Below are 20,692 nucleotides of genomic sequence, written 5' to 3'. Positions count from 1 at the left end.
GTCTGACTCTTTGCGATCCCATGGACTGTAGCCTGCCAGACTCCTCCATCCATGGGATTCTCCAGGCAAGAACACTGGAGTGGGTTGCCATTATCTACTCCAGAGGACCTTCCCAACCCAGGGATCAAACCCGTGGCTCCTGCATTGGCAGGAGTTCTTTACCACTAGCACCACTTGGGAAGCTGTGATGCTGTTAGGGAAATGAAAATTGAGACAGTCTTCTTCAGGCTTCAGAAGTAGGAGAGCGGGCCTCTGATCAAGTCCTGACTTTTCCTGGACTCGGCCTGGACTACATGCCTGCTGCAAGCACACCAACTGTTATCAGTGATGTCAACTAGCACCTTAGATAAGAAGAGGGAGTGAGTCTTGGAATTTCCTGAGCCCCTTGAGGCCTGGCTAGCCCCCAGGGTCTGGAAAATCTTGTAATTCACAAGGTGAAAGAAAAAGCACTGTAAAAATTAAAGCCAAACTAGAGCTGCACTTTTACAGGGAAATTGATGGTGATATCAGTTTGCAGCCTGCGATTATAAGCAGAGGGCCCCAAAACTGCAACCTGTAGTCCCACCCATGATGTCCAAGGACCACCTAGGACTCTTTCCCAATTGGGATTTCAGATTGCCTTCTTCTGCAACTTTCCAGGGCTCTTCAATTCTGGACAAGTTGTCAGCCCAAGTTGGTGACGTACAAGCTGTTCCTTCTCTCTGTTGTTTCTATTTCTTTTCTTTAAGGACTGTTTATTGACATTAAGTCAAATAATTATTTTTAGAAATTGAAATTCTTTGTAAGGAGTTGTTTATTGTGTTATCAGATTCTTTGAACCTAAAATGAAATAAAACTTTCAGCAAAACATCATTTGCCCCTGTGAGCCAATTCATGAAAAATGCCACTTTTTAATCAAGCTTTTATCTGGTTGGAAAGATTTGCCTTACTTCTTATTAGCTACTGAATGGGGCATATCCACTGGAGTGTGTGAGAATTGGGACTCTAAATTAAAGCTGGCCAAAACTTTAGAAGTTACTGAGCTTTTGTAGGTCATTCCAATTGAGAAAGGACGAGAATAAGCAGTGCTGGTCCCATAAGGTTCATGAAGCCAAATTAAGATTCATTGAAGAGAAATCAAAATTGGAGAAAGAATCAAGCAATTGGCAAGAATTATTGTCCGTGTTACAATGTCAAAATTATATTTTAGCTGGCCAAGTCTCCACTTTCCAATTCATACCTGAAATAGCCTGGCCAAGTCTCCACTTTCCAATTTGTAGCTGAAATAGCCATAGTAAAGTTTGCACAAGCTAAATATGTAAAGTGACTCTGTAAGGTAAAGTTCACCTGTCAATAGCTACAGCAGAGGTACACTGCGACCATAATAATCCCTCCAAAATTCAGAGACCTGCCTAGAGTTTAAATTTTGGAACTATAATGGGCCAAAGGACATAGAGAGATTTAACCTAAGGCTACACAAAAGATAATGGAACTTAAAACTCCCCAACGAAAAGGGAGGATCAAAAATTTATAGGGCTATTTGGTTTCTGGTGACAGCATAATTCACATTTGAACCAAATATTGAGTTCCAATCTACAAAGTAACTAGGAAACAAACTATAAAGTTCAATGGGCTGATGAGTGGTAACAGGATTCTGATGCCACTAAATGTACAATACAGCATGCTTTAGACTTATGGCCAGTACCACCCAATGACACTGAATTGCATTTATCTATAAGTGAACTCTATACTAATCGGAGCTAACAGCAAAAACAGAAAGGCAAAAGAATGGCTGCGGGCTTCAAGAGTAGATTTCTAGAGGCCAGGAGAAACTGCACTATATTTGAAAAACAGTTATTGACTTGTCACTGGGGCTTTGATTGATATGGAAACAAAGGACTGTAGATATTACTGTAATATTGAGACTCCAAGTGCCAATCATGCAGTAGGTACAAAGTTCACTGAAAACCCACAGGATTAAATATGTTGAGGAGTCCAGTCTAAGAAAATGAAAATGATATATTAAGGACTGTTCCAAACCTGGGAAACATGGGCTTGCAGAATTAGGTGAAAAAAATTGAAATTCCCATTAAAGGCCTCCAGCAAGAGGATAATTGGTCCTTAGATAACTGAGTCACCTGTAATTTGGGAAATCTCTTTGCCTCTTGGTTGTTGTTCAGTCGCTAAGTGATGTCCAACTCTTTTTTGACCCCACAGTCTGCAGAACTCCAGGCTCTCCTGTCCTTCACTATCTCCCTTTGTTTGCTCAAACTCACGTCCCGTGAGTCAGTGATGCCATCCAACCATCTCATGCCCTGTAGTCCCTTCTCCTCCTGCCTTCAATCTTTCCCAGAATCAGGGTCTTTTCCAATGAGTTGGCTCTTTGCATCAGGTGGCCAAAGTATTGGAGCTTCAGCTTCAGCGTCAGTCCTTCCAATGAATATTCAGCTTTGATTTCCTTTAGGATTCACTGGATTGATCTCCTTGGCAGTCCAAGGGACTCCCAAGAGCTTTCTCTAGCACCACCAAAAGTAAACATCAATTCTTGGCGCTCAGCCTTCTTTATGGTCCAACTCTCACATCTGTACACAACTACTAGAAAAATCATAGCTTTGACTATACAGACCTTTGTTGGCAAAATGATGTCTCTGCTTTTTAATACATTGCCTATGTTTATCATAGCTTTTCTTCCAAGAAGCAAGCACCTTTTAATTTTGTGGCTGCACTCATTGTCCACAGTCATTTTGGAGCCCAAGAAAATAAAACCTGTCACTGCTTCCACTTCATGGGTCACAGCATTGTCATGGGGACGGGGCTTGCATAACTCAAAGACACTATGAGTCATGCTGGCCAAGGTCACCTATATGGGTCACAGTGAAGAGTTCTGACAAATTGTGGTCCACTGAAGGAAGAAATTGCAAAAACCATTCCAGTATTCTTTCTGCAAGAATCCAATGAACAGTATGAAAAGGCAAAATGATATGACACCATAAGATGAGCCCTCCAAGTCAGAAAGTACCCAGTATGCTCCTGGGGAAGAGTGGAGAGCTCTGACTGGTCCACCTCAGATCAGAGGAGTCTGGCAGGCTACAGTCCATGGAGATACCAAGAGTTGGACACAACTGAGCTACTAACACTTTTATTTTCAAAGAGTTAACAAAATTTCATTGATAAATGTAATCATATCTTGATAGAACATTCTACGGTTACTACTATTACTGCCAATAAGTTAATGGACATATTTGATGTACAGAATCATAATTCTCATTCTTGATGGGACTTTTTCTTTACTTAATCCTGTACTGCTCAAAAATTATTTTTTCCATTGCTTAACCATTACTTGTTTCTTTGATCACTTTATTTCTATTGACTATCTGGAATTGTTATTTCACTTATAGAATTCACAAGGCTGTTTGTGTTCTTTGTCCTTATTCTTATGCTCTTCAGTCTAAGCAAACCTAAAGTCAATTGTTAGGGAAAATAAAATGAAGGTAGTCTTGCTCAGATTTCAGAAGCGTGGGAGCAGGCCTGTGACCACCTTCTGACCTTGCTTAGACCTTGCCTGGAGAACATACCTGCCAAGGTTTGTATGTAGCCAACTTGCTGTACAGGTATTCAGCGTATGTGCGTGGAATGAATGTACATGTAAAGAGAGTGAGGAACTCTCTTCTCTTTCTCTCTCCATGCATGTATCAGGGCCACACTGAATAGGAATGATGTTGGGTATAATTGAGGACTGTATTTCTGGGAACATAGGTGCAAGTGATATTCAAAAGAGTAGAACTGGAGCCAGGGAAAGCTGAAGAGTCAGTAGTGGAAAATATTAAGAAAAAAAGTCTTATTGGTTTATGTTAAAGACTTAGCACTTAAAATGGACATTTATCACTTACATGGTGGGGTGCCATCTATGGGGTCACGCAGAGTCTGACACAGCGACTTAGCAGCAGCAGCACTTACACTTCTTGTTTGGAGTGATTTATCTGGGACTGATAAATGCAGACCCTTTGGCTAAGGATGGCCAGATAGGAGAAGTAAGAGGGTGCTGAACCATGAAAATCAAACAAATAACCCAGGTCGGGTATGTCTAGCAATGAAGACACATAAGTACTGCTATTTTATCTGCTCCCTCTTAAGCAGAATTACAGGTAGTAAAAGACCAAAAATCAGCATTATGCTACTACTTTATTCTTTTCTGTCCAGTAAACATTGAATTGCAATTTAATTTCATTGTAAATGGAGAATGCACTTTGAATGACTTGAATTGTTCAAATTTACTGTTCCATAAAACATTTCCAGGTGTTATGTTTTGATGATTGACCTCTTTGTCATAAAGTGGGGCTCCCCTGGTGTCTCAGTCAGGAAAGAATCCACCTGCAATGCGGGAGACCTGAATAAAAATCCCTGGGTTGGGAAGATTCCCTGGAGAAGGGAATGGCTACCCATTCCCGTATTCTTGCCTGGAGAATCCCCAAGGACAGAGGAACCATAGAGTTGCAAAGAGTTGGATACGACTGAGTGACTAAGCACAGCACATCATAAAATGACCATATTAATCCCTAGCAAGATACTTTGCTCTGAAATCCATTCTGTCTCATATTTGTATAGCCAATCCAACTTTAAAAAATTAGTGCTAATAAATTGATATACAGAATACTTGAAGAACTCCCATAACTCAACAGTGAAAAGATAACCCAATTAAAATGGGCAAAGGACTTGAGCAGACATCTCTTTAAAGAAGATACACCAATCACCAATAAGCACATGAGGACACTCAACATCAATAGTCATTAGGGAAATGTGAATCAAAATTAAATGAGATAGCACTTCCTATCCATTAGAATAACTATTGTTTAAAAAAAATGTGAATCATTGGCAAAGATGTGGAGGAATTTGAGCCCTTATTTATATTACTGGTGGAAATCTAAAGTGTACAGTTGCTATGGGAAACAGTATGACTATTCCTCAAAAAATTAAGGATAGAATTACCATTTTCCAACTGTGTGTATGTGGCAGTGCATGTGTGTGTGCTCAGTCATGTCCAACTCTTTGTGACCCCAAGTCCTCTAGCCCACCAGGCTCCTTTGTCCATAGACTTTTCCAGGAAAAAATACTGAAGTGGGTTGCCATTTCCTACTCCAGAGGATCTTCCTGACCCAGGGAATGGACGTGTTGTGTCCCTTGAGTCTCCTACTTTGGCAGATGGATTCTTTACCACTACTCTACAGTCACAACTATTTTGAAATAAAAGTTTATTTATCAGTTTGCTTATTCCCATCATTACTAAAACAGATTTCAAATTATTTTTAAGCATTTCTCATAATTAAAATTCACTTTCAAAAAACAAATATGAAACACTTTTGAAGATACTGAAAAGTTTGTGGTATTGTCTTTCAATATCCAAAACAATATTTTGAATCATGATAGTAACATTTGTGTGATGAGCTAAAAAGACTGCTATCAAAAAGTCTACGTTCAAGAAATGCTGAAGCTGGATTAAGAAAAAAAAGGACCGTCATTTGCTACTGGTGATATGTAACTGGTAACAGCCATTATAAGGACCAATATGGAAGTGACTTTTAAAGTTAAAAGTAGAGCTGCCACATGATCTGGCAGTCCTCAGATCAGTTCAGTTCAGTTGCTCAGTTGTGTCTGACTCTTTGCGACCCCATGGACTGCAGCAGACCGGGCCACCCTGTCTATCACCAACACCCAGAGTTTACTCAAGTTCATGTCAATCGAGTCAATGATGCTATCCAACCAGCTCATCCTCTGTCAGCTCCTTCTCCTTCCGCCTTCAATCTTTCCAGCATCAGGGTCTTTTCAAATGAGTCAGTTCTTCACATCAGGTGGCCAGACTATTGGAGTTTCAGCTTCAGCATCAGTCCTTCCAATGAATATTCAGGACTGGTTTCCTATAGGATGGACTGGTTGGATCTCCTTGCAGTCCAAGGGACTCAAGAGTCTCCTCCAACACCACAGTTCAAAAGCATCAAGTCTTCGCCGCTCAGCTTTCTTTAGCGTCCAACTCTCACGTCTATACATGATTACTGGAAAAACCATAGCTTTGGCTAGACGGACCTTTGTAGGTAATGTCTCTTTTTTTTTATATGCTGTCTAGGTTGCTCATAACTTTTCTTCCAAGGAGCAAGCGCCTTTTAATTTCATGGCTGCAGTCATCATCTGCAATGATTTTGGAGCTCCCCCAAATAAAGTCTGTCACTGTTTCCATTTTTCCCCATCTATTTGTCACGAAGTGATGGGACTGGATGTCATGATCTTCGTTTTCTGAATGTTGAGTTTTAAGCCAACTTTTTCACTCTCCCCTTTCACTTTCATCAAGAGGATCTTTAGTTCTTCTTTGCTTTCTGCCATAAAGGTGGTGTCATCTGCATATCTGAGGTTATTGATATTTCTCCTGGCAATCTTGATTCCAGCTTGTGCTCCATCCATTCTGACATTTCACATAATATACTCTGCATGTAAGTTAAATAAGCAGAGTGACAATATACAGCCTTGATGTATTCCTTTCATGATCTGGAACCAGTCTGTCGTTCCGTGTCCAGTTCTAACTGTTGCTTCTTGACCTGCATGCAGATTTCTCAGGAGGCAGGTCAGGTGGTCTGGTATTCCCATCTCTTTAAGCCTGGCAGTCCTATCCCTAAGAATATATGCAGAGACATCAAAATTTGAATAACTTGTGCTCCCAAAAGTGCACTGAACATCACGTTTCTTTTTTTGTTTGTTTGTTTAGTTTTATTTTGTATTAGAGTATAGTAGCTCAGCTGGTAAAGAATCCACCTACAATGTAGGAGACCCTGGTTCAATTCCTGGGTCAGGAAGTTCCCCTAGGGAAAGGATAAACTACCCACTCCAGTATTCTTGGGGTTCCCTGAAGGCTTAGATGGTAAAGAATCTGCCTGCAATGTGGGAGACCTGGGTTCAATCCCTGGGTTGGGAAGATCCCCTGGAGGAGGGTATGGCAACCCACTCCAGTGTTCTTACCTGGTCAGAGGAGCCTGGCAGACTACAGTCCATGGGCTCGCAAAGAGTCAGACTGGACTGAGCAACTAAGTACATAAGTGTAACCAATTAACCATGTGCGATAGCTTCAGGTGGACAGCTAAGGGACTCTCATACGTATACACGTATCCATTCTCCTCTAAACTCCCCTCCCAGTTTTCAGCAGGGTGTGAGAGCTCTGACTGACTATGTTCTCTGGAGATTACTGGAAGAGAGCCAGTGGAAGAGAGCCCAAGAGGGTGAGTCAGTTAAAACCAGGTGGTCAGCTGCTGGAGAGCCTAGCTCCTGGTGGGCATTCTGCACTGTGAGGGAAAGAGTCCAGAGTTCACTGCAGCACTAATACAGCTCTGCACACTCTCACCTGTGTGGTGATGGCTTCTGTAGATTCCTGCCTGAGTCATGAGTACATTTGAGGAGGCTCTGCCCTGGTTTCTCTTTAACTGTGGCCACATTGTTGCACAGGACCCTGTATCTGCAAGACCCAGAGGTTTGTAAGGTCAGAAATAGCTGGCAGAGGGTTATTACAGGGCCCAGCAAGAAGATGGGTGGCTAATGTCTGAAACACTCCCAGCTCCCTGAAATCTATCAACAAACCCCTTTTCTGGAAAAAGTGAGGGAGGGGCATGGTTAGTTGTTGCAAAAGTCTTGATGTTAGATCCTTTGTTCTTGAGGTTAGGTCATGGTTAGGTAATGATGTTCCCATTGTTTCTGTAAATCCCCACCAAGCAAATGTTATTCTCTATTCTAACAAGAAAGGGCAAGGTCTCAAAGCACAATGATCCCGCTCTGAGATCAAGATCATGGCTGAAGAGGCAAATCTCAGTTGGTGGCCCCTTTTAGGTCAGCATCCCAGACCCACTTGGCCCTCAGGCTCTTCAGGCAGCCCAAATGACAGGGACCAGGTCCCACAGACTGCTCTCTGTGCAGACTGCCACTGCCATTAATTCCCAGAGGCAGTGACGGAGGACAGGTTCTCCACCGCCTAAAGGCCTGGGCCAGCCCTGTGGGTGTCCTTGGTGAGGGCTCTGGAGCCCTGCAGGACACAGCCCCCAGCCTGTTCTCTGGCCCCCCAGATTACCTGCTGGCCTGAGGGCAGGTGGCCTGGAGGTCCCCGGAGAGCAGGCCAGGATTCCCCTACTACCTCACTGTCTGACTGAGGACCACCACTCCCTGGACCTTTTACTGAATGGGCTCACTGACAGTGGGATGCTTGTGGAAAGGGCCCAGTGTGGCTCTGACCAAAGGCTGAACAGGACCATTAATAGTCCCATGGTAACCATTGCCTGGTTATGTGGTGAAGGGGATGGTGGTGGCGGCAGGTAATTGTTCGCAGCTATGGCCAACATGCTAAGGACTGTACTTTGGCTGTGCTCTGTTTAAAAATTATATCAGCTCAGCACACATATCCTCATTAAGCAGCAGGCTATGAAAAGGTTTCTAAAGCAACTGCAGGTGTTTTCAAAATGAGGGGCAGAATGGGGCCAGTTCCATATAACAAGTAGAGATTGAACTGTGCAAATTGTCATGGTAACAGCTTCTTGTGCTACCCTAGGAAGATGTGGAAAACTGAGAAGAAACCAAAGGCCTTTAAAACTCTCTTCATAGTGTGTTTTCAGGCTCGAAGGAGCTGGCAAGGAAAGGTTGGCTGGTAAAGCTGAGGAGGGGAGTAATTGGAGCCAGGAAAACAGAAGCATTGGCTCAGTCAGAGTTCTGTGTTATGGTTCAGAAAGAGCAGTCATTTTCCTCACTCAATATTGAGTGCTGGGGAAGTCAGGATTCGTCTCTAATCATCAGATTGCCACCAGGAGACAGAATAATTAAGATTTATTCAGGTTCAGAAGCTTGCAAATACCTCTCATGGCTGCTTGCTCATCCCAATCACACACATGATCCCCAAGGTAGGATTATCATCATGGTACCCATTTTCCAGATGAGGAAACTGAGGTTAAGGGACATGATCAAGGTCACACAACTAAAGACCTTAGGATCCACAGTGCAAACCCAGGACCTCAGTCCCCAAATTTCTGTGTTTCTGCTCTGCTCCCAGCGGGGAGAGCTGGCACTAATTGTTTATGCAGAAGCAAGGCAGGAGAGGCACCACCAGCCAACTCTAGGGCTGCACACCTTACTCTGATCTGAGCATCCTCCTGCTTAGAACATGCTGCCTTTTGCTTTCAGTCTTTTGCTTTTCCCCCCGGGTTCACTTTTTACAGGATCTGATATCAGTGGAAAGTATTTGTTTTTCGGCAGAACAGTCCCAGGGTAGATCCTCATTGAGCAAGAGCTGTCAGTAGCTTGCTTTTTGCACCATGGAGGTCAGATCTGGAGGGCTGCCCTGAGCTGAACCCTCGCCAGCATCTCATCCCCTCTGGAACATTCTGCAGCTGCCCCTTTGGGAGTGGTGACCAAGGGCACTGGTCTGGCCTCCACCCACTGCGGGTAGTACAGTTGCCTGTGGGCCTCATTATCTTCCTCTGAATCCCAAGTGAGGAAAGAGTGATACATTTTCTTCTCTGGGAGGAGGGAACACAGATTAGCATCTATCCCTTTCCTACTTTCCATGTAGCCTGATCTCCTTAGAGTGGCAGGTATCACCAACCCCCCTGAAAAAAGACTTATTGTCTCTCTGCCTGTGTGTGGATGCTGTGTCACTGTCTCCCCCCATCCTAGCCCTGCCCTGTCTTGGGCCTCGGGCATCTGCAGTGGCTCCCATGGTGGCCTTGCTGTCACCTGCCCCCAACTTTCTGACTCTTGTCCTTTGATTGAACCCAGGCAGAACTGCTCCAGTGTGTACATACCTGGCAAAGACACTGCACTGTCTTCCATGTGCTCTGCATGCCTGGGATCATGCTGTTTTATATTCTATTCTTTTCTCTCCATGTCCTACTGGAAGGATTTCTGATAACATTAAATGCATTTTTAAGGCAGTTGGCCACATGTTGGCCTGTCAATGGACATTTAAAGTTGAGTGGGCCTTGGGATGTCCCAGATTTTCCCTTTTGTAAGAGACTCTGAGGACTACTTCCTTGCTTATTCATGTTTGTAGATTCTTCTGACAGCTTGTGTCTCCTGACACGGATGCAGCAGTGTATTCTAGTGGAATCATCTCCTCATTCATCTATTCATTTATTTACCATGTATTTCATGAGGGCCTACTATGTGCCTGTCACCAGTGCTGGAGCCAGAAGATCAGAAGAGACTTCTTTCACCTCTACAGTGGGTCTCCTGCCTTGCCAGGGATCATGGGTAGGCAGTGAGATAGCATATGTGATTAACCAAAGCTATTATTCTTACTCTTATCGGTGGTTTCTCACCAACAGGAACATTACTTATGGTTCCATGAAGACCACTTGGAAAATGAGTTTGATAAACTGTTCACTTGAGTCTCCATTTAGGTCACTTCATATTTACTGTTTAAAAAAAAAAAGATTCTGTTCTCATCTTTCCTCACCTTATCAGCTCCACAGCCAGTACTTGTTCACTCCCTTAAAGCTGATTATAATCAAGTGCCATCTCAAAGGGCCAAGCACATGTAACCATGGACATATGGCCAATCTGCACATACGTGATCACTGTGGGGTTTAGGGATGTGTTTCAGGGTGGGGTGGCAAGACTTCCCACTATTCACCAGCCTTTCTCTGGCTCCCTGAAGAGGAAGCCCTTCACTCATCTGGCCTGCCACTCACACCTCTGCTGTTTTCTCTCTCTGGCCCTCACCTTTGTGGGTTGTTTCTTCATCTGCCTTCATGACTTGGTGGTGGGTTCTTAAACCAGCCCTCTATTCCTGGGGTCCATCATAGCACCTGGCACAAAGTAGGTGCTCAGTAAATTTGCACTGAATAGAAAGTTGAGCAAGAAATGAAGGGAGACATGGCTTTCCCTGACAATTGTCTTGCCTGAGCAAAGGCCCATGGTACGCGTTGTGTTGGGGGTGTGTTTTCCACCTTATTTATTCTTCCCTGTATCGGCTCTTGTCTGGGTCTCCTTCTGACTCTGACCCCTGATATCTCATCCTAGGCTTCTACATAGGGTCTCCAGTTGGGAAGAAGTGATGTTTCCACTCCCAAAGTGCCAAACCATGGCAGCTGGAACCAACTGATTTGTAGCTCTGCCCCAGGAGGAAGCTCAGAAAGGCTGAAGGCTATTTGCACCCTGGATCCCCTGTTACATGCAGCATTGGAGGCCAAGGGAAGGTCTGTAATGGGGCCTGTTGGAGGGGGAGAATCAGGGATCTGCAGGGGCCCAACAGTTGGGAAGTGGGACTGGAAACTATACTGCAGATGTTAGTGGCAGAGTGTTGGTGACTGAGATGTAGGGACAAAAGAGAACCAACCCAGCTTCAGTGGCCTTACCCAGAAGCACCTGTAGCAGAAGGCCACTGCCAAAGTTCCTCTAAGATGGGAAGTATAGAATATATATTTTTAAAATTAATTTATTTTAATTAATTGGAGGTTAATCACTTTACAATATTGTGGTGGTATTTGCCATACATTAACATGAATCAGCCATGGGTGTACATGTGTCCTGCATCCCGAACCCCGCTCCCACCTCCCTCCCCATCCCATCCTATCCCTCTGGGTTGTCCCAGTATACCGGCTTTGAGTGTCCTGCTTCATGCATCAAACTTGGACTGGTCATCTATTTCACATATGGAAATATACATATTTCGATACTGTTCTCTCAAATCATTCCCCTTGCCTTCTCCCACAGAGTCCAAAAGTCTCTTCTTCATATCTGTCTCTTTTGCTGTCTCACATATAGGGTCATCGTTACCATCTTTCTAAATTCCATATATATGCATTACTATACTGTATTTGGTGTTTTTCTTTCTGACTTACTCCACTCTCTATAATAGGCTCCAGTTTCATCCACTTCATTAGAACAGATTTAAATGTGTTCTTTTTAATAGCTGAGTAATATTCCATTGTGTATATGTACCACAACTTTCTTACCATCTGTCTGCCAGTGGACATCTAGGTTGCTTCCATGTCCTAGCTATTGCAAACTGTGCTGCATCAATGAGGAGGTGGTAGAGTGGGCAGGCAGTCATAAACTTTTCATGGTCTAGAGCATCCTCCTGACACTTCCTTTTGTGCTGCCTCTCCTTAGTTCCTGTTATGTGGTTCTGGAAGAAATTGTCAATCATGTTTGCTGTGGGGCCAGGGCCACATGACCAGTAAAAATCATAGGAGCCCATGCCCCTGCCAGGATGATTGGTCCAGGGCTGGAAAGATGATCTGAGTGGGACCAATCAGAGCCCTCCCTGGTAAACTGATGTTTTCTTAGGTTTTTTCCTTCCTAGTTAGATGCCTTAGAGATATAAAACCCTGAGGCAGGCAGCTTCAGAATCCTTCAATAGGGAAGAGAGAAGAAAGCCATGAGACTAAGAGAATCAAAGATGATTGAAGGAAAAGGGGAAGGGAGAGAAATAATGAGCTGATAGCTTCTGATTCCTTGGGTCCAATCACTGAGATCTTTGGATCTGCTCTTGTTTCTGTGTACCAGAGCCCCAGTGTCCTTCCAATAAGTCTCCCCTTTCCTTGAAACCAGTTGAAGTTGGGCTTCTCTGAGTGTGGTTCATATTGACTGATTCTAGATCCTTCCCAATTTTGCTGCATCTCCCAGACCCAAAGAGAGAAACTCATTTGTGCTAGTACCTTTGAGAGTGAAATTGTTTATTCTTTATCTAGAATAGGGTTTTGCAGAGAACCAAACAGTTCACCAGTATCCCTGGGTGAGTGTTCCCTTGGTATAAGTGAGTGTGTATTTGGAGTGGGCCTGATTGATTCCTGAGGCAGACCCAGCATTTACACTGCAGAAGCCAGGCCAATCCAGTCATTTTCTTGATCAAAACCTGAGAAATACAGCCTCAGGAAGACATCACCCAGGACCCAGGTCTCCAGCTTATCCATGATCTGTGTTCACCTGAAATCTGCTATAGCAACAGTCCTGCCAACTCTGGGGAAAACAGAATACACTCCAGTCAGCCTGAACCTTACCTACCTCTCCCTCCTTATCCAGAGTTAACAGGTTCTCACTTTATTTTTTTTTTCTCAGTTTTTTTTAAATTTCCCTTCTTTGGTAAAAATCGGGTGCATCTCAGGACGGGTGGGGAAGTGGGGGCTCATGCAAGAACAGGAAGGGCCAAGATGTGTGGTTCTTATGATGGATGGAGTTGGGGAAGAGAAGGATTGGGTATTTGGGATTATCAGATACAAACTAATATAGAGAGGATATATGCTGCTGCTACTGCTGCTAAGTCGCTTCAGTCGTGTCTGACTCTGTGTGACCCCATAGACGGCAGCCCACCAGGCCCCGCTGTCCCTGGGATTCTCCAGGCAAGAACAATGGAGTGGGTTGCCATTTCCTTCTCCAATGCATGCAAGTGAAAAGTGAAAGTGAAGTCGCTCAGTCATGTCCGACTCTTAGCGACCCCATGGACTGCAGCCTACCAGGCTCCTCTGCCCATGGGATTTTCCAGGCAAGAGTACTGGAGTGGGGTGCCATTGCCTTCAGAGAGGATATATAAAGCCCTACTGTATATGCAGGAAATTATATTTAATATCCCATGATAAACTGTAATGGAAAACAATATGAAACACATGCACACATGTGTGTGTGCATGTGTGTGTGTGTGTGTGTGTGTATAACTGAGTCACTTTGCTGAACAGCAGAATTTAACACAACATTGTTTCCCTGATAGCTCAATTGGTAAAAGAATCCACCTGCAATGCAGGAGACCCTGGTTTGATCCCTGGATTGGGAAGACCTGCTGGAGAAGGGATAGGCTACCCACTCCAGTATTCTTGGGCTTCCCTTGTGGCTCAGGTGGTAAGAATCTACTTGCAATGCAGGAGATCTGGGTTCAATCCCTGGGTTAGAGATCCCCTGGAGAAGGGAACAGCTACCCACTCCAGTATTCTGGCCTGGAGAATTCCATGGACCGTATAGTCCATGGGTCACAAAGAGTCAGACACAACTGAGCGAATTTCACTTTTCACTTTGTAAATCAACTATACTTCAATATATTTTTAAAAAGAAATGAACAATAATGGTCTATAGTTCCCCTCACACTCTGCTGTATCTTGCATTCTGATCTCAGCTCTTTCTTTTCTCTGCAGAGAACGCTTTCACTTCTTCCTGTTCCCTCTACACTTTTCTTTAAGAGTTCCAGCTAAGCCCTCTAAAAATACTTCCTGACTTACCCTCACACTCTCTGGCCACTACAGGCTAGGTTGCCTGACTTACCCTGGTGCCTGTCCCCACCCTCACCCTAAAGCCCTCACCTCATCACCCCTAATCTACCCCGGGCACTTCTCTGCACAGCCCACAGGGATGCCATTGCATGGAATCCAGTGTAGATTTGCCTGGACCCAAGCAGGCCTCCTCATGGCGCCATGAGTCTGCGGGGTTAGAATTACTGCAATTCCCTCTCTTCCTCAAAGCCTTCTTTGGCCCATCAGCCTGCTCTGAGCTCCCACAGGGGGCTGACATGAAGCCTCCACCCTGTGCCGGGGCTATGCGATCACTGTGCACCCTTTATTCATCTTAGCATCCAGCCTCCCCACAGAAGGGTCAGTACCCCAACTCACAGAGGGAGAACTGGGGCTTAGCAAAGGGAAGTTGCAGCCCTGGACTAAGGCAACCATTTAATTTATCATCACAACCTGGACATTTTTGAGATGGAATGGGCGACTAGTCATCGTTATGGTGGCACAGCACACTGGGACTGTCCCCAGCCATCCTGCTTGTCACTCGGTGTATTTCAGGGACTGCTAGAGCTGACTTTCCATGTTCATGCATCTGAGGGCTCTGGATGAACTGAAGCTTTTTGAGGGCTGAGGCCCTTAGAGTTCCCATCTCTTTGTGCCCCTCACCAGGCCGATATTAGGCTGGTGTTTCTATATTTATTTCAGGATGATGGGTATCCAGACTGTCCTTTACACTCAAGTGGTTGGTTTTGTGGGAAGCAGTGACCCGGACACACGGTCTGAGCAGCATCTGCAACATGGTGACCTGGCCTGTCGGGGACCCCTCCACCCAGCAGTAGCCTAAGGGTTCCTGCAAGTCCTAGATTTGAGAACCAGCCCTCAGGGTTGGCCCCTCACCTTCTGGATGTAGGCTTGAGTGGGTACAGGGTAGTCAATGCCATTGATGGTGAAAGTGAGAGGAAGCAGGGTCATGATGGCTTTACATAGAACCAAGGATGTTAGAGAAAGAGGGGAAAAGGTCGGCCCAGGTGATCCTTGTGAGGAGAGCCCCAGAGTGACCCTACACCTTGTCATCCTGGAAGAGACTGGCTCCGATGAGACTATGGATGTTGGTGACCATACTTCTCGGACCACACAGAGACAAGGTCCCGGTGTCCACAAGGGCCTGATAGCCATGTTTACAAGCAGTAACTATTGCATTCATGGAGATGCTGAGAGAAAATGGACAAAACAGGCAGCAGGGTCACCCTGAATTCTTTCCATGACTGTCCCCTCCCTGACTGTCTGTTGAACAGCCCTTCAGCTCTTGCCCTGACTCTGTTTTCCTTGGCTCTGTTCAAGTCACCTTCATTGAGTTCTTTTCAGTTCTTGAATGCACCAGGATCTTTCGTGCCTCAGGGCCTGGGCACATGCTGGATGCCCTTCAAAGAAGACTCCCACTCTCTTTGTCTAGCTAATTTCTCCTCAACTTTCAGGTCTCAATTTAATTGTTACATTTTCAGGGAAGTCATCCCCCCCAGACTAGATCAGGCTCCTGTCTCACTTGCTCACTATAGAATCTTCCTCATGTCTAGCATGTACTAATGTGGTAATTCACTGGGTGTGTGAGTTGTCTCATGTATGTCTGCCTTACTAGATGTGAGGGCAAGTTGCATCCTGTCTTCCTGAAGTGTCCAGCACACAGCAGATGCACAATGTATGTTTGTGAATGAATGAATCCATCAATGAAAAAATGAATGGAGAACATCTAGATACCTGTATCTGGTGTCTGATCAATAATGGGTCAGCACACACAATGAAGATGGAGGTTCCCTGGGGCAGTAGATACTCAGAGTGGTAGTTGGGGAGACACAAGCTGTCCCAGGAGAGGGTGTCTCCCAGCACCACCCCCTCATGTGGCTCGGATACTGAGGCCCTGGCCAAGGGATGCCCGAGCTAACCCAGGGGACTCCTAAGGAGAGGTCAGCTTTTTTTTCTTAGGGTATCACACAGAATCCCATCAAATAATGCCCCTGTTCTCAAGCCACTCCTGGATTCCAGCTTCTTGATTCTCTCTGTCACAGCTCCTGATCCACTGTGTCCCACTGTAGGTAGGTGGCTGTGGGTAGGGCAAATATCTCTTTGTATAAGCTGTCTTTGGGTCTCAAGATTGCAGCTACCCTCTCTTCATTGCTGGGTAGCTTCTCCTTAAGGAAACCAAGAGACCAGTTTTACCGGTTTGTTCAGGACTTTCTCTGTGTTTGAACTGGCTCTTCTGTGTACCAAGAACCCCCTTCTCCCTGGTAGCCCTGGACAGTTGGTCATCTTATCATAATTCTGTTCAGGCTGGTGAAATTCTCCCTGATCCTCTGTTCACCACACTGTAGGGTCCTCTAACCTCACACTAGACGTTAGTGTGTGTGCTCCCACCTCACACTCAGGGGGGCAGCCCTCCCCCAGCTGCACAGACCTCAGGGCCCTGGTCAAAGACCTCCTCAGGAAGCCCGAGGCAATTACGAACCCATGGGTGGTGTGTGCATCTGTGTGTTTATGGGTCTGACTGCTTGTGTTTGTATGTGTCTTTTTATGTGTGTCTGAGTGTCTGCCAGTCTCTATCTGTGTCTGTGTGTTTGTTTGTGTGGGTATTTGTGTGAGTGTGTGTTTATGTCTCTTTACCTGTGTCTTGTGGGTGGAGCATGTGTCTGTGAGTGTGACTGGGTATCTAGGCATGCATTTGTGTGTATCTGAATGTGTCCACGTGCCGTAGTGGGAGCATCACTTGGGGTGGCCCTCAGAGGGAGCCGCTTACTGGACCACGGCGATCTGCCAGTGGTGGGTTCAAAACACTGGTACCCAGTTAGGGTCCCCTTTGTGGTAGGTGTGGTTCACCCTGCCAAACATCACCAGGCTGCCATTCTCCCCACAGCTGACAAGAGAAGGAAGAGGGGAGTTTGTTGGAGGAGAATAACACCAGGCAATGTCTGAGAGCTGTGCTTATTCACCCATCAAAGGCACTACTACTCTCCCCATTTTACAGATGTGGAAATTGAGGAACTGGAGGATTCAGTACATGACCCAGGTCACTCACCAGCTAATTAGTGGCAGAGAAGAGGTTAGAAACCGGGCAGCCTGGCCAGACACTGACCACCCAGCTGTGTGAGAGGATCTGGTTCTTTCCAGTGACCTGAGTACTTAGAGAGACCATCAGAGGTCACTGAGCTGGAGAGGTCTGGCTTCCCCTTTGTCTAGACTATCATTTTTCCCAAAAGCCCTGGCCCAAGGGCATTATGGGCATGGATTCAAGCTCACTCAGGTTTGGCTTCACGGGCCTGTGCCTATGCTATCCATGGGGCCCATACTCAACAGGGCCCCATGCCTCTACCATCCCTGTCTTGAAATTTTCAATGCTTGTTAAACAAAATGTCCCACAGTTTCATTTTGCACTAGCTCCTGCAAATTTTTTAGCTGGTTCTGGTCTCCTGGTGAAATGTCAGAGAGGAAGGAAATATTCCCAACATCTCTGTCCTTTCTTCTATATCAAATCCATCAGCAAATCCTGTTGCTTTTTCCTCCAACCTGTTACCTGACACCTTCTATTGCTTTCCATCTTCTTTTCTCCTTCCTGATCAAGCCGATCCCTTGGAGCCCATGAGCATGGTTCCAATAAAACTTTACTTATAAAAAACCAGTGGCAGTGTTGAGTGGGGCCCTGGTGTCATAGTTACCCTGGGCTAGAATAAAGGAAACTTCTGGGTCGGGTGGTTTATAATTTTTCATGGAACTGAAAGCATCATACAGCTGATTTGTAGCAAGGACTCGTCCAGTTCAGACTTTCCTGAGTAGAAGGCAAAGACATGCTGGGAAATGACTCCTTGTTTCTTCAGGTTGTCAAAGATGGGAGTTGTCCCTCCAACAGAGAGGTTTGGGTAGCCCAAGCCCAGGATGCCATCTAAGGGTGCATCTTTGAACCTGTGCTCTTCATAGCTTAGGCTGAGTGGCTGGGTCACACCAACAAGGTACTCGATCTGTGGGAGAGTAGAGTGTTCCCCCATAAAGGTTTAGGAAGTGAGGCTGACACTGGGCTGGGGCGCAGCTGTCATTACCACTGCGGAGAATAACTGAGGCCTAGCCATGCCCTGCACTGACCTCAAATAGTTAGACCAAGCTGGGATAGGAATTTGGGTTCCATTTGTGTGGGACTATGGATTTTAACAACACCTGCTCTCTGACAAACACCATCTGAGTGAGTCAGAATGGCCTCATGCCTTCTGTATGGGTGCAGCAACCAAGAATCAGGACAGGACCAAACGGTTCCCACCTGAGGACAAAATGTATAGTGAACAGGGTAGTCTTCTCTTTGGCATCACTATGATCTATTAACAGAAATGGACTGAAATCAAGGCAATGCATTGTGAATTCTGCCTCTGCCCAGGAAGACAGAATCCTACAATGTCACTTGCAAGGTTCTTAAGAAAATTCTGTCTGGGAAACATGCCTGTGTGTGTGTGTGTGTGTGTGTGTGTGTGTGTGTGTTTGAGAAAGCGAGAGAAAAAGAGAGAGAGAGGGGGACAGAAAATACTAAGACACTTTGGGGTGGCAGGCCAAGGTTTGCATTAGAGTCTTAAAGGTCCCCTAGTGATAACACATTTGTCAGGCCCCTCGCACATCTGTGCCCCCTGCTTTCCCTGCCTGGATACCTGAAGCCTTAGGCTGCCCCTCAAGGACCTCAAATCAGTTTTATCCTCTCCCCAAATAACCTGCACATACTTGGAGCCCTGACTGGCCAGCCTAGGTCCACCACTTACCAGATATGTGACCTTGGCAAGGCCCTTGTCCTCTGCACCTCAGTTTCATTGTCTGTGGAGCTATGATTAGCTATCATGGAGCTAATCTGCCGGGGTCCAGCCCCAGCTGACCCAGGGTATTCGAAGGGGAGACGGCATCGGCAACTATTTAAATATTCATCAAAGATATAAAGAGTAATAGAATGAGGATAGCTCAGCAGGAAAATTCAGTGGAGAAAAGAGGCTGAGTAGCTTGGTTTACGCGGGAGACCAATAAAACTTCAAGACAAGAAGCTTGCACCACTTACGTAGGCCACAGGCGTCCTTCCGTTCTCCTGAAGGAGAGGAGACACTGAGGCCTCCCCGGTCGGATCTTAGAAGCCCAGGCAAAATTAGTAAGCTTGGTGGGTTCCGCACTCCAGATGGAGACTCAGCCAGAGTTTGAGAGAGAGAGAGACATGGGGAGACCAGTATTTCGAGGAACTGATCCCAATTCTTTATTTTCCAGAGTCTGTTTTTATACACTGAGATGTTATACAAAAGTCACGCGGGGACAGCAGTCCTGACTTTTATTAAAGTCAGGTGCTTCACACAAATGTATACAGAAGTCTTAGGGGTGTTACATCATCTTCTGGCCAGGGGGGCCTGCTGACAATTTATGACCCTCTCCTTGTGACAGCGGTCAGTCAACACTTATTTCTCCAGGGGTGATTATTCTTAAAGCAGACGTCACTCAAATAAAGTTACATTCCTATAGGGTAAAGGTGTAGTGGGTTTTAGTTAAGGAAAGAATTTACTTGGCCTAAGGTCTAACGTGATTTATATCAAAGGTTAATACTTATTTCTTCTATATATTCATTAATGTGTATAAGGGCAGGGGATGTGGAGACTTAGCAGTAAACATTGGCTCAACAAATGAAAAACCCTTCACCAATACAATTTCTAATCAGCCCACTATACTTATACTAATAATTTTCTAACTTCTCTAAAGAACCTGTTTTTAGAAGGTTTAAAGCATCTCGTGCCTCTCACGGTTGGGAGGCTGTGAGCAATCACATGTGGCCAGACAAGCCTGTCAGGCAGCCTAGAGAACCTTCAGAGGAGTTTGTAAGTTGAAACACTCCTATCACGCCCAGGAATTATTATTAACTGGAGCTCTAAGTTAACTCCTTCTCTGAAAGAGGTGGTGGGGGACGGCCCCCCGTAAAGTCAGAGGTGTAGGTGAGAGCACAAAGTAGTAAAGTAGGCAGGCTCTGGTTATGGGGGTAGATGCTCGAGGATTTCCAGGGGGACTCCTGAGGCTCGATCCCGCCTTTGCGTATGTCGAGCCTCCTTCCTCATGACCTTTGCCATGGGCAGAGTGCCTCACGCTGGCCCCCAACACTAATCATTGTACATGCTGCATGGATTTGTTGCAGAATTAAACAAGTTATTGTCATGAAAGAGCCTGGAGCTTTCTGAGAATATAAAAGTGGGTGCCCTTTCCCCCATCCCTGTCCCAGCAAAATGAACCTTGACCTGCTCACAGGCAAAGGATCAGCAAGTCCACACTCCCAGACACTCTCTGGATTAGCTGTTCTGGGAGTTTGTGTGTCAGCAGGGGCTCTGTCTCCCCAGGGATCCCTGACAGGCAGTTGGCCAATCACTAGGGAATTTTGAGAAGGATGGGCTCTGCCAGCTGGTCCAGCATCTGTTTAGTAAGCAGTGGTCACTCCATGG

Source organism: Bubalus bubalis, chromosome 5, assembly GCF_019923935.1.
Source record: "Bubalus bubalis isolate 160015118507 breed Murrah chromosome 5, NDDB_SH_1, whole genome shotgun sequence".
In the NCBI taxonomy this organism is placed as follows: domain Eukaryota; kingdom Metazoa; phylum Chordata; class Mammalia; order Artiodactyla; family Bovidae; genus Bubalus; species Bubalus bubalis.
The sequence above is the reverse complement of the archived record's forward strand: the minus strand, read 5'-3'. Positions refer to the sequence as shown.